Source organism: Papaver somniferum, unplaced genomic scaffold (assembly GCF_003573695.1).
Source record: "Papaver somniferum cultivar HN1 unplaced genomic scaffold, ASM357369v1 unplaced-scaffold_22, whole genome shotgun sequence".
Taxonomy (NCBI): domain Eukaryota; kingdom Viridiplantae; phylum Streptophyta; class Magnoliopsida; order Ranunculales; family Papaveraceae; genus Papaver; species Papaver somniferum.
The window spans coordinates 633709-648806 of record NW_020632152.1 but is presented as its reverse complement, the minus strand read 5'-3'; the positions used below and the strand labels follow the sequence as shown (position 1 = coordinate 648806).

Here is a 15098-nt window from a genome sequence, read left to right as displayed (position 1 = left end):
CTAGCATTCTTGATGGAAGAGTTGAGAAAGTCTTCGAGGCTAGGAACCTGCCAAGTTGCCGGGAATGTGGCTCTATTGCAGGTTTTTTATTTAACTCTATAACTCACTCTATAGTTATTCAGTAGACAATACATATGATGCATATCCATAACTCCAAATGACGCATATTCGGTAGGAAATTATCCATCTCTTTTCCCGAATGTTGGTTATTCGGTGGTTAAGTACTTACTTTGTTTTCCGATTATATACAATCAGAAATATTCTTTTGATATTAGAACCGAATATACAGGCCAGAAAATCTATAGGTTACTGAACTCCAAATGACGCATATTCGGTAGGAATTGATCCATCTTATTTTATGAATGTTGGTTATTCGGTGGCTAGGTACTTAATTGTTTTCCCGATTATATACAATCGGAAATATTCTTTTGATATTAGAACCGAATATACAGGCCAGAAAAGCTATAGGTTACTGAACTCCAAATGACGCATATTCAGTAGGAAATGATCCATATATATTTTCGAATGTTGTGTATTCGGTGAATAGCTACTCAGTTTTGTTTCCGATTATATATAATCGGAAATTATGTTTGGAAATTACTACCGAATATACACAATCTATTTACTAAAACTTGGCTTTTTATGTATATAGGCATGGATCTATGACCACTTCCCTATCCTGAAGTTGGCCGGAGAGAACCCGGGGTGGTGCAAAGGTACTCCTAGAGGAACAAAGTATATATTTGAAGACAACCGTTCTAGGACAAAGGAGCAGCAGTTGATTCGCATGAGGGAGATTTTGGACCAATTGAAGGCCTCAGACGTATGCTTTGATCCATACAAGGAAGATCGAGTTAGTGGGCATATAAATGTTCGGTCGGACTTGTCCCTTTATTTTGGACCATTGTGGCACCCCACAGGATATGTGATGTATAACCCCTCTAGGGTGATGCGACAATACGGGTATATACAACATCAACCTCTGGAGAAAATGGGGGATTACTACAAATTGGAGTTGGAGTTGTGTTCTTCTAGTGGTGACAATCTCACGATTGTTCACACAGGCCCACCTACTGTTCTTGTTAACTGGGATAAGAGGAATGACTTCATTATCGACACTGGTAGACGAACCATCCGAGGTGATGAAAATTCTCCAGACTATATGAGTTGGTATAACAAGGTATCACATCCTTTGGTTATCCGTGAAATCAAATCCAACACTACTGCGGCGGGTTCAAGTTATAATTGTATCATCAAAGACAAACCAGCTGGTTATGATAGACTGGTGTGTGTTCTTATATTTTTGTTCATTTTATATTATTCCTATAAATCTTAGGTAATTACCGTTTGATGTTATGTCATTACGTATAAAAAACAGGTGAATAGGTTCAAGCGTGTTTCCAAAATGTTAATTGCATGCTTGAAGAGCGGAGATCCCATGCCAGCTGAGAAGATCAAAGAGGCTAGAGATCTAGTTGATAATATGGATAACGAAGATTATGCTGCCCAGTTTGGGGAGAAAGTCACGAAGAGGCATCAGCCCAAGGTGGCAGTATCAAAGACGGGTAAAAGAACTCGAGCTTCATCGAGCGCTGAAGCTGCTCCAACTGAAGCTGCTCCAACTGAAGCTGCTCCAACTGAAGGTGCTCAAACTGAAGGTGCTCAAACCCGTGGTCGTGCAGGACTGGGAGGTAGTCACGTTCGTAAAGTAAAGAAGAGCAGATAAATGACAATGATTTTTGTTGTACATTCGGAAATTTGTTTGGGTAACTAAGTTAGACAAGTTCAAATGACAATGATTTGTGTGGTATATTCGGAAGTTTTGGTAACTAATTTAACTTCCGATTATTTCAAAGACAAAATTTGAAAAGTATAAGTTTTTCCAAATTCTGATTTTTGGGCCATCGTACATTCGGAACTTTATAAAAAACCTATCCTCCGAATATCACAAGTTCAAAACAAACCACGCCATGGCTCCAGGTGGTTCCAAGGGCCAATATTGAAGGTTAGACATCCCATATTCGGAAGTTTTGGTAACTAATTTAATGTCCGATTATTTCAAAGACAAAATTTGAAAAGTATAAGTTTTTCCAAATTCTGATTTTTGGGCCATCGTACATTCGGAACTTTATAAAAAACCTATCCTCCGAATATCACAAGTTCAAAACAAACCACGCCATGGCTCCATGTGGTTCCAAGGGCCCATATTGAAGGTTAGACAACCCAAATTCGGAAGTTTTGGTAACTAATTTAACTTCCGATTATTTCAAAGACAAAATTTGAAAAGTATAAGTTTTTCCAAATTCTGATTTTTGGGCCATCGTACATTCGGAACTTTATAAAAAACCTATCCTCCGAATATCACAAGTTCAAAACAAACCACGCCATGGCTCCAGGTGGTTCCAAGGGCCAATATTTAAGGTTAGACATCCCATATTCGGAAGTTTTGGTAACTAATTTAACGTCCGATCATTTCAAAGACAAAATTTGAAAAGTACAAGTTTTTCCAAATTCTGATTTTTGGGCCATCGTACATTCGGAACTTTATAAAAAACCTATCCTCCGAATATCACAAGTTCAAAACAAACCACGCCATGGCTCCAGGTGGTTCCAAGGGCCCATATTGAAGGTTAGACAGCCCAAATTCGGAAGTTTTGGTAACTAATTTAACTTCCGATTATTTCAAAGACAAAATTTGAAAAGCATAAGTTTTTCCAAATTCTGATTTTTGGATCATCGTACATTCGGAACTTTATAAAAAACCTATCCTCCGAATATCACAAGTTCAAAACAAACCACGCCATGGCTCCAGGTGGTTCCAAGGGCCCATATTGAAGGTTAGACAGCCCAAATTCGGAAGTTTTGGTAACTAATTTAACTTCCGATTATTTCAAAGACAAAATTTGAGAAGTATAAGTTTTTCCAAATTCTGATTTTTGGGCCATCGTACATTCGGAACTTTATAAAAAACCTATCCTCCGAATATCACAAGTTCAAAACAAACCACGCCATGGCTCCAGGTGGTTCCAAGGGCCAATATTGAAGGTTAGACATCCCATATTCGGAAGTTTTGGTAACTAATTTAACTTCCGATTATTTCAAAGACAAAATTTGAAAAGTATAAGTTTTTCCAAATTCTGATTTTTGGGCCATCGTACATTGGGAACTTTATAAAAAACCTATCCTCCGAATATCACAAGTTCAAAACAAACCACGCCATGGCTCCAGGTGGTTCCAAGGGCCCATATTGAAGGTTAGACATCCCATATTCGGAAGTTTTGGTAACTAATTTAACGTCCGATTATTTCAAAGACAAAATTTGAAAAGTATAAGTTTTTCCAAATTCTGATTTTTGGGCCATCGTACATTCAGAACTTTATAAAAAACCTATCCTCCGAATATCACAAGTTCAAAACAAACCACGCCATGGCTCCAGGTGGTTCCAAGGGTCAATATTGAAGGTTAGACATCCCATATTCGGAAGTTTTGGTAACTAATTTAACGTCCGATTATTTCAAAGACAAAATTTGAAAAGTATAAGTTTTTCCAAATTCTGATTTTTGGGCCATCGTACATTCGGAACTTTATAAAAAACCTATCCTCCGAATATCACAAGTTCAAAAAAAACCACGCCATGGCTCCAGGTGGTTCCAAGGGCCCATATTGAAGGTTAGACAGCCCAAATTCGGAAGTTTTGGTTACTAATTTAACGTCCGATTATTTCAAAGACAAAATTTGAAAAGTATAAGTTTTTCCAAATTCTGATTTTTGGGCCATCGTACATTCAGAACTTTATAAAAAACCTATCCTCCGAATATCACAAGTTCAAAACAAACCACGCCATGGCTCCAGGTGGTTCCAAGGGCCAATATTGAAGGTTAGACATCCCATATTCGGAAGTTTTGGTAACTAATTTAATGTCCGATTATTTCAAAGACAAAATTTGAAAAGTATAAGTTTTTCCAAATTCTGATTTTTGGGCCATCGTACATTCAGAACTTTATAAAAAACCTATCCTCCGAATATCACAAGTTCAAAACAAACCACGCCATGGCTCCAGGTCGTTCCAAGGGCCAATATTGAAGGTTAGACATCCCATATTCGGAAGTTTTGGTAACTAATTTAACGTCCGATTATTTCAAAGACAAAATTTGAAAAGTATAAGTTTTTCCAAATTCTGATTTTTGGGCCATCGTACATTCGGAACTTTACAAAAACATTATCCTCCGAATATCACAAGTTCATAACAAACCACGCCATGGCTCCAGGTGGTTCCAAGGGCCCATATTGAAGGTTAGACAGCCCAAATTCGGAAGTTTTGGTAACTAATTTAACTTCCGATTATTTCAAAGACAAAATTTGAAAAGTATAAGTTTTTCCAAATTCTGATTTTTGGGCCATCGTACATTCGGAACTTTATAAAAAACCTATCCTCCGAATATGACAAGTTCAAAACAAACCACGCGCATGGCTCCAGGTGGTTCCAAGGGCCAATATTGAAGGTTAGACATCCCATATGCGTAAGTTTTGGTAACTAATTTAACGTCCGATTATTTCAAAGACAAAATTTGAAAAGTATAAGTTTTTCCAAATTCTGATTTTTGGGCCATCGTACATTGGGAACTTTATAAAAAACCTATCCTCCGAATATCACAAGTTCAAAACAAACCACGCCATAGCTCCAGGTGGTTCCAAGGGCCCATATTGAAGGTTAGACATCCCATATTCGGAAGTTTTGGTAACTAATTTAACGTCCGATTATTTCAAAGACAAAATTTGAAAAGTATAAGTTTTTCCAAATTCTGATTTTTGGGCCATCGTACATTCGGAACTTTACAAAAACATTATCCTCCGAATATTACAAGTTCAAAAAAAACTGTTTCCTGGAACCAAACAACACCATAATCGGAAAGAAAGTTGAATCATAAAATAACCGAATATTACAATCGGTAGGTTGTTTAACAAAATAATCTACCGATTTCGTATAATCGGCTAGTTTTTATATTAATAATACTCCGATTACATCCATTACATAAAGTTCAAACGGCCTTAACCTTACAATTTCGTCAAAAGCACCTAAATCCATACTCCTAATTGACCATAAAAGTATTAAAACAGATCATAACTTCCAGTGACCATAGAAATTGTCCCTCTTGATTTTGTAGCATCCTTCATGTTCAAATCGTTTCCCGTAGAGGTCCACATACCGGCGATCCGCAAGATTTCTCTGAAATTACGAATGAGTAACAAGTTAGTACTAACTTTTGTTAATGTGAATTGGAGTTACAGAGATACTTACTCGTTTTTCATACGTCCACCAAGGAAAAGCGTTCCTAAAAAACCGTTCCTCATCTTCAAGTTTGTCAATCTCCTTATCTAGCGCATTCTTTCTCATCTTAATGTCATTGGATGATCTTCGAATTCGATTACCATCTAAGGCCTCAAATACCATTAAGATACGGTTGCATATCTGCTCTTCGGATTCCGATTTGTGGAGCTTGTGAACACGATCATGAGTAGTTACCACAACCCACGCTCTATAAATAGCACAATCTTCTTCTTCGGCAAAAGCAATATCCATGTTTTTTGTTATGAAAATTAAAACTGAAGAGAGGAAAGAGTTTGGTGCAATTGGGGTGATAGATATGAGTTTCTTTATATAGGTTTAGGGTCCAACGGCTCTTTTTGTTTTTCCCAAAAACTCCAACGGCTAATTTGACGAAAGTTGAATGTGGAGAAACCAATAATCGGTAGGTATTGGATTTAGCATATCTACCGATTATGGTAGCTTTCAAAATTTGAATTTGCGGCAACTTATAATCGGTAGGTTTTGTAATATATTTAACTCCCGATTAACGCTGAATCCAAAACACGAACCAAGAAATACTGCACCTCGTATAATCGGACGTCTGGCAAATATTTTGGCCTCCGATTGCATTCGGAGGGTAACAATGTTATCATATCCTCCGAATATATAAGGATAATTTCGCCATTACGAATTACGCGAGATAAAGGCTGGCTACATTTTCCCTTTGGGTGACCTTTTTTATTTTATTGTTGGTCCCTAAATCCTTTTGAATGGCCACTAAAAACGCCAGGAAAAAAAAAAAAGGAGTATACAAAATATCAGAATGACACACTATTAGTTTGGTATATCCACCTGGAATGTCCCATGAATGATGGTGCCGTTTATCAGATAATGTTGATTATTTATCGGATGTCATTTTCAGCGTATTTGTCTGTCAACTGGGGTGATGGGCCATTTTCATAATTGTCTTCAACTTATCTGTTTAGTATTTAGTTAATTTTAACGTGATGCCCTTTTTCGTTAATATTTTTCTTGTTTCTAGCGGGAACCAATTGGCCTGCTTGAGACTCTTAAGGGAGTTGGGTGTAATTGGGTTTTTTCCCGTTAATCGTGGGGAAATTCGGAGGAGTCTCTCAAAATTCCCATTAGTTGTGGGAGAGTTTAGAAGAGTTTCCCAAACTCCCTAGAAAACCCCGTTAGTCGTGGGGGAGTTTGAAAGAAACTCTTTAACTCCCTGTTAGTGGTAAAAAGTAGAATGGTAGGGAGTTGGTCTTTTTTTGGGAGTTCTACGGAGTTTACAATGTATTTTTGCCTCACTCCAAATCTCTCAAAAAAGTAGAGATTTTGGGAGAGTCTCTCAAACTCCCTACACTCAAAACACCAAACTCTCTCGAACTTCCTATACTCTCTTGCACTCCTTCAAAATTCCCAAAATTCAAAATACATTAAACTCTCCCAACACACTAGTGGACTAATCCCCGTTAAGTTTTACATAGTGTTACCTGCACCACAAATTAAGTAGTTGGCCAATATAGGGTTTGTTGTTGTTTTGTGTGTCAACTGGTCTACTTAGTACCGTTTCTAGTGTATTCCTTTTCTTTTTCTATCTCTTTCTTCCGTGAGTTGATTCCTGTTGCGTCAAAGATTATTGTTATTTTTAAGGGGTTCTGATTTTTGACCGATAAATTAATGATGAGTTTTGTTAACTTGTACGTCCATACACAAGATGAAAAATACATTACTATATTGAAAATTGTAAAAGATAATTTAAATACGAGAGAAGTTGTTCTTTTGTATTCGAGTATGCAAATAGAATAGTTATAGCCAGACAACACAAAAAACAACTTTGAAACAGTATATGGGTGATGATGAACCCGTTGAGAGAAGTGGGTCCCTTAATGAATGTCGAGGGACCCGACAAACACAAAAACATGTAAAGAGGTGTTTTAGTGTTGTTTTTTCGGAAAATAGGTCATTTGTCCAAAAAAATTTAAATCATGGTTCAAATGGACGAGTAAAAATTAATATGGGTGAAATGGACAAAAAAAATAACAAGGATGAAAATGGATTTATCGCGGCTTAAACTTAAAAAATAACAAGGATGAAACTGGATGCATCCTGATATAAATTAAAAATAAGAAAAAATATTTGAAAATGGGTAGGATGAAACCGGTTACATCCTGGCTATTTTTATATTTTTGTCCATTTGAACAATATCTTTTTAATTTTTGTCCATTTAAACAGTATCAAAATGTACAAGTCTTTTTCACCCAAGAATTATTGATTTTGGTCTTTTTAACCAATTTTGTGTTGTTTTTTCCTCGGAACACAAAGAATTTTTGATGCAAATAAATATGGATTTTTCAAATATGCATTTATAGAGAGTAAGGTTTTGGATAATCCAGTGCAAAAAGCATCACTCATATTTTTTAATTATTTTTTAAATTTTCCAATGTAATGATTGGCTACAATCACTAACTGTAAGTTTTAAAGTCGTATGATTTCAATTCAAGTTTTATGGCGGAGCGAACCCTTGCACCCCCTCCTGCTCGAATTTACAAAAAAAAAGAAAGAAAAGGAAAGAACCCTGATTTTGGGCATACTAAAATCTTTCTAGGCATACAAAACAATAGTCCCATCTTGGATGACCTTATAAGGGGTACCCTATGAGTAGTCCAATTACCTATATACCCGTAATATAAAAATCTAAAATCAGTTTTCTAAAAAATCAAAATAAGTTTCCCTTAACATCTCTTCTTCTTCCTCCTCTAGCCGAACTCTTCCCCTCCCGCGAAAAAAAAATCCATCACCGTGATTAATTGTCGATTCGCAAAAAATTTGATCGTCGATTAAACTCAACCACATAATGACTCGTATAAAGAAAAGTAGGGATTAGGCAAACCAAATGGTCTTCTAATCCATCAATTGAAGAAGAAGAACCAATTGAAGATGAAGGTGTAGAAACTGAAAATCAACCACCAATTGAACCAGAAATTGAACCAACTGCAGCTCCAACTCCGGAAATGAGGATAAGAAAGTTAGTTTTACAAACCCAATCTCCTATTTGTTATTTTTCATCGATTAAATGACGGTTACGGTGTTGGGTTCGGCTCAAAATTGAGTTGCGTTTTTGCCGAACTGTTCTTCGCAAAAGCTTCTTGTAAGTGTATATGAATAGTTCGGCATGAAATTTCAAGCCGAACCTAGTCACAAATAGAGATGCATAGGGGTTCGGCGTATTCGATAATCATAATATGTGCCGAACCTAGCACATTTACGAGGTTCGGCTATTACGATATTCACATTATGTGCCGAACCAATACAAAATTCTTACCCCAAAAATTATCAGGAATATAAGTGATCAGGTTCGGCTTATATAATACTTATGTAAGTAGCCGAACCATGTACTACCAAAAGGTTCGGCGCTTACGATTTTCTCAATATAAGCCGAACCTCAGATAATTTTTCTTACAGATCACAAGGATTAGATTCAGCTCATTATGACATTTTTAAACAAGCCGAACTAGGGGCTACAAAGTAGGTTCGGCTCATAATAATAACACTTTCATCTTGTCGAACTGTTCATTAGTTGTCAATATCCAGGTGGGTTCGGCTGATATATTAAGCTGAACATATTCCAGACTCGCCGAACTTTAGTGAAAAACACAAACTTTTTATGATTTTAAACTACAAAAGTGAGATTAAACATAGGATAAAAGTGTACCCTCCTAATCCATTGAATCACATACAAGCTTTTTTTTTCATTTTCCCCTTCTCCTTCTCCAAAAAAATCTAACTTTTTTTTTTCTTACTCAAAAATTTTCATCCACACAAATTTATAACTAAATAATCTTAAAACTAATCACTCATCACTAATCATTAATCACTAATCGGAATTATTTTAACTAATTATTAATATTAACACTAATCCAAAAAAAGCAGATTTTCCATTAAAAAAAATTTGGTTAAGGGGGCTTATGATTTTGTTATTTCACATTTTTTTTCGTCTTTATTAGATATGCCTAGAAAGATTTAGGTATATGCCCAAAATCAAGGTTCAAAGGAAAGAAAACTAGACTATGTTTCAAGCCCAAAATAAAAACTAGACTATGTATGCACCCCCATGAAAAGCCCAATCTTAGCTAACTTTGAAACTTTCTTTTCTCTCATCCCATTGCGGCATTGCCATACGTATTACAAACAGAAGACGTATTACAAACAGAAGAAAAAACATTACTACATCCAAACCTAGAAAATCCAGAACCAGAATTTACTTCTTGTCTTTTTGAACAAAGACTTTGATCCAACACATCCGTTCAGGATCTTTTTCTTTTGTTTTGACAAGTACAAGAAAAGAAAGCTTATTTATTGTGCATATTTGTCCTAACAATATTTTTTTTTCGGAAAATGGGTCATTTGTCCAAATATTTTTAAAACATGATTCTAGTGGACGAGTAAAAATTAGTATGGGTAAAATGGACACAAAAAAATAGCAAAGATGAAACTGGATTCATCCTGGCTTAAACTTAAAAATAGCGAGGATGAAACTGGATGCATCCTGATGTAAATTAAAAATAAAAAAGAGTATTTGAAAACAGGTAGGATGAAACCGTTTACATCCTGGCTATTTTTAAATTTTTGTCCATTTAAACAGTATCAAAATCTAGATGTCTTTTTCATCCAGAAATTGTTGATTTTGGTCTTTTTAATCAATTTTGTGAATTTTTTTCTTATATTCTTTATCTCCACCGGTCGATAGTCCTTGCGACTTTACCTTATTAATTGATCATTCTTCCCACTTTTTTCAATCATATGTACCATAGAGATCATCAGCGCATCGTAATATATCAAGAGGTGAGGAGAGGTATTACATTCTTCTGTCAACACTATCTTCATCTTCTGGTCCAGAACAAGTACAACTTTTAGTCATATGGGACCATAAATTTATATGTGGGCACTACAAGAAAATTAATCTATTGTAGCAGCCAATGATTATGGCAAAAACTCCTCCTAGTATCCCAACAACCTATGTGGCAAAAAGTTTATTACCACACCCACTTTTTATTACTGCATCAAGAAATACACTTTTTTGCCACACTTTTTTAATATTGTTGCTACATATGTATGGTAAAAGTTTCATTTTTGTAGCAGTAAATTATAACTTTTAGTTGTAGTTGAGAACTATTACGATTAATTTTTTTCTTTTGCAACATATATATCCAAAATGATGTGACAATATATAGTGTAGCAATAGGTAGATTTTCTTGTAGTGGGGTTGACTAAAAAAAAAGAGAATATTCAGCATGAAACAAAATTAAAATTCCATTACTAGTCATACATTTTCATTAAAAAAGAATAGATTACCTTGATTCTCCAAAGATGAGGGAGGAGAGTGTTGATTGTTAGCTTACATCACTGCATAAGAGTGATTGATTAGTCTTATCGGTCGATCTGTTATCCGAACACAAGATTAAGAGTGGGGTGGGTTGGTTAGGTTTTATTTGAGAAAATTTTGGGATAAATTTTTTTTCCACCGACAGATCGACTGACTAGAGGAAGAAATAAGAATAAAAAAAAGACGTGCCCTAATTTACATTAGTGAGATAACTTGACTTAATTTCTACGCTTGACAAAAGACCTTGTCCTGAGATGGGCCCTCACCTCCTGCGCCCCCTTAGCCCCGGGTCTGATTTTCAGCCATTGTATAATCTTTTTGAGTTTAAAAATACAACAAAACAAAATAAAATAGTAAAAATTTGGATTTTTTTCTTAACATTTTAAAAGATAAATAAATAAAAAAAAAAATACTTGAAACATATTCATTGGGTGTGTTGTTTTATTGTTTTTGGCCAAATTAACGGTCCGAAAAACACGATCGTTACAAGAGGGTGATGGACCCAACTTTTCTATACGGTTGATAATTGTGACAGCAAAAGGTATCACCAGACACGTGCCTAAAGATTAGATCCAGAACAACCTAGGTACCAATAGAAGAGTAGCATCTATGCACAATTATATACACCTCTACTTGTTCTTATATAATCTAGTCAGCCCCAAGGGCATAAATGTAACTCGATGAATATCATTCTCCCTGTAAAAAGAGATAGTGTGATATTTGGGCAACTTCTCTTCTGTGCTGAAAAGCTCACTAGAGCCTCACTCCTTAACAATGTTATGAAAACCGGCCCGGACGTTGACTTGGGAAAATTACTGGGTCAAGGGTCATTAGTTCGCCCAGTGGTTCAACTCGGGTTCACCAGATCAAATACAGTTTAGCTATTAGCTTATAAAAATGTCTTAAGTAATGAGTTATGACTACCCATGAGAACAGTAATGGGCCTATGTAAACGAATGATCTACTAATACTTGCCTTAAAAAAATAAAACCTAGTAGTGCGGTGAACCCTCATTTTCACTTCCGCCCTTCTATTTTCTCTGCCTCCTCCTCCACTTTTTTTTGTCCTCTTCTTCGCCGCATGAAACAACACACACTAGTCGAAAATGGAAATTAAACCACTGCCAGGATTGGAGGTAATATCACAAAAAACGACTGTGTTCATTAGTTGGAATATTGAAGTGGTTTAATACAAAACGACTGTTTCTCATAGAAGTTGAGATTATTAATAAAACCACTTCCTTTTGACAGTCAATCGAGTACTGATAGACACAGTAGTTTATATCGATTATATTTAACAAAAAAAGAAAGGATTTGATTCAGCTGAATCAGAAACTGAGTCAACTGAATCTGAATCTACAATCAAACTAGTAGTAATGAGTTAATAATTGAATTTTAAAAAGTTAAATTCGTAACAAATTAAAAACTTGATCTGTATTAAAATGAGTTTGTTTACAACTTCTATTATCATACCTTTTAAGTTATAAATCTGAAAATTTCAACCATAAGTAAAAAATGCTCAACCTACATTCCTTTTACAAACTTAACAAAACAAAAAGCTTCAAAATATTCCATGTGAGCTAGCAGCTTACTACAGGCAGCACTTCATTACTAGCGAACTTAACAAATCTAAAAGCTTCAAAATCTTCCATCACTCCAGTCTTAAGCTGCAATTAAAAACCAAGACTATATTAATGAACAACCACTTGACACCTTCACCACCTACGCATAAAATTATCCACTGAAATTGAAACTTACAGAAAATAAATGAATTGCATCTACTTCGCATACAAAACCAGGAACAAAAGAGAGAAGATTGCACAAGAATTACGTACATATAACGATTCGAACAAGTGACTGAAAATAAGGATCCTTGTCTATGGATTCCTAGTTCCGGCATTCCAAAGAAAGAAAAATGGAAACCAGATTCAGACTTGTTTTATCAACAGATAAATAAAAAATTTAAATGCTCATCAAACACAGGAAGTCCAAGGCATTACTGACCTTCAAAAAGAATGTACTTGCCAACTGCCATCTGAAACCTGTTATTAGTTCAATCTAGCCAAGTGTACCCAAAGCCAACTGGTCAAATGACACATCCACATGTTAAAGATGACTATCCAGATTTTAGCAGAAGTCTGTACACAACAACATCAAAGCACAAACTATTGAACCGCTGCATCAACAGACCAAGTTTATGGATGGACCAATGTTCAATTGGATATATATGATATGCTGGTCATATCCACATGATCTCTCCAGAACCATTTGAAACAAGTTTATAGATGAACCATATATTTAGAACTGTAACTCAAGGGTCTGTAAAGAATATTTTCCATACTCCCGATAACAAAAATAAAAGTCTAAGAAGCGAATTACAGTCAGTAATGTAATTATATTCGTTCAAAGGTATTTATGATAAAGCTTGTTTTTTACAACCTGAAAATCAAATAAAAAAATCTCAGTAATTTATCATATTAAGTACTGGGGTATAAACTATAAAAGCATTCAATGACTAATTGAAATCTCAAGGATACAGAGTACTCATTATACTTACTTTGTCAAATTTCTTTAGTATATTAACAAAATGAAGCATGTTTAAATTCCTGAAACAGTACACACACCTGTTCACTATGACCCGGTTGAAAGTAACCCAGCATTTTACCATCGGAATCAAACACACCAATGGTCCAGCACAAGCGCTAACTCTGAAGTGATGAGATTTCTGTCGCCTGTTTCAAACAAAATACAATCCTTTATTTATATTGATCCTTTGCTTACAAATTCACCTCCAAGTTCATCGAGCATCCAATGTTTGGGTCTATTAAGCGTCTTCAAATGCTTCTTCAATCCCCTCGCCTGAGAATTTTTAAACAGTTAGGAGATGATAAAAATGTATGTATCTTTTTTAAACAGTTAGGAGACTAAAAACCAACCATACATCCACCATTATGACAAATTAATGACACAAACAGCATAATCTCGCACCAAAGAGTAAGGAATTGCTCAGCTGGTGCATGCATTGGTGAGTCCTATAACGCAATGAAATTGCTCAGCTGGTGCATGCATTGGTAAATCCTGTACGGCAATACATATGTGTCAATATTTAATTTAATTATGATCATAATCGGAAGAACATATATCCTACAAAACCTCAGCAAGGTGAAAAATGACCTTCGCATATCCAACCAAAGAGAGTTGACACTTATTTACAAAGTGGAGAACAAGTGAACGTATCTACAATTCTGTGATGGTAAAGATGACTGATCTGCTAGGTCCTACTTATTGCTGGAGGACTTCAAGACTTGGCATTTTCGTTGTAGGCATGTGGGTAACTAACAAACTCTATTACAGCTTAGTGGCAAAAACAGTATAATCTATTTCTGAGCCAGATGGATTCTACTACCGTATAGGTTTTGTAGCCAACTAAATTAACATAAACTTTTTTCTTTTAATGTGTGTATACCAAAAGAAAACAATTACCATCAAGTGGTATGCCAAGAGGCAGTTTCACTGCGATATCATACAACATACTCCCAAGTTAATAAGATCAATTTCATATCTTGAGTCTCCATGTATAACTTTTGCCTACAACAACATCACTAATTGGTTACATTCGTGGAGTCTGTAAGGCTATCGACCTGAAACTAAGCACAACAATATGCCAACATAAAGCTCATTACAAACTAACCTCACGCTTTGTATTATAGCTACCAAAGTACATCAGACAAGGGCAGTCTGAGAAAAGAAGTGAGCCATCTGTAAAATAAAATCAAGAGTTTGAGTAAATATCTTTGGAACTCTTTAAATCTTCGTCTGTGGTGTTTATTGAGGTAACTACGCAACTGAGAGTTGTTTCAAAAATACATAGGTCAAAAAAAATTGTTCATGGAGAATTGAATCCTTTCTGCTAGGCATTTACATGAATAGTTAGACTGCTGAAGATAATAACCCAAAGATCAGTGCCAAGAGAGCTCTACTTAATATCACAGATTCACCATTGAGAAATTCCCGAAAATAGTTTACTAAAAATGTTTAAAATAAGAGTATCATTCAATCAATTGGTACAAACAGAAAACCTAAACACCAAATATGGGAAAAAAATAAAACCAAATCCCAGACCTAAGAAATTATAATGCAAAAGATTTAGTAATTTAGTAAGGTACTGTCAATTAGCACGCCTAAAGATTAAATTTCTAACTAATACTTATATTAAAAGGATTTCTGCACCTATCATAGATTCGTCCCTGCTCATTTGCACATAAAGATAACAAACAATGGAGACAAAATTGACAAGATTTTTGTCGTCATTAATAATTAAATCAAATCAGTTAAAAGTGATGGAAATGTTATACCTGTAGATCCAAATGAACATGAGAGTCTGTTACATCACAAA

At 35.3% G+C, this 15098-nt stretch overlaps 1 long non-coding RNA gene across 8 annotated transcripts in view; it reads right to left on the bottom strand.

The window, feature by feature from the left end:
- Positions 1-12110: 12110 nt before the first annotated feature.
- The window catches only part of LOC113340656, a 3429-nt gene continuing 441 nt past the window's right edge, over positions 12111-15098 (bottom strand). For 2 of the 8 annotated variants that reach the window (XR_003355580.1, XR_003355582.1), the window contains exons 3-9: positions 15058-15083; positions 14394-14461; positions 14186-14290; positions 13691-13780; positions 12707-13561; positions 12538-12589; positions 12111-12369 (exon numbers count right to left, since the gene is read on the bottom strand). This is a non-coding gene — a long non-coding RNA (uncharacterized LOC113340656). Of the gene's footprint in view, positions 12370-12537; positions 12590-12706; positions 13562-13638; positions 13781-14185; positions 14291-14393; positions 14462-15057; positions 15084-15098 lie in introns of all 8 variants that reach the window. The other 6 variants (XR_003355584.1, XR_003355581.1, XR_003355586.1 and 3 more) reach the window with 6 other exon arrangements.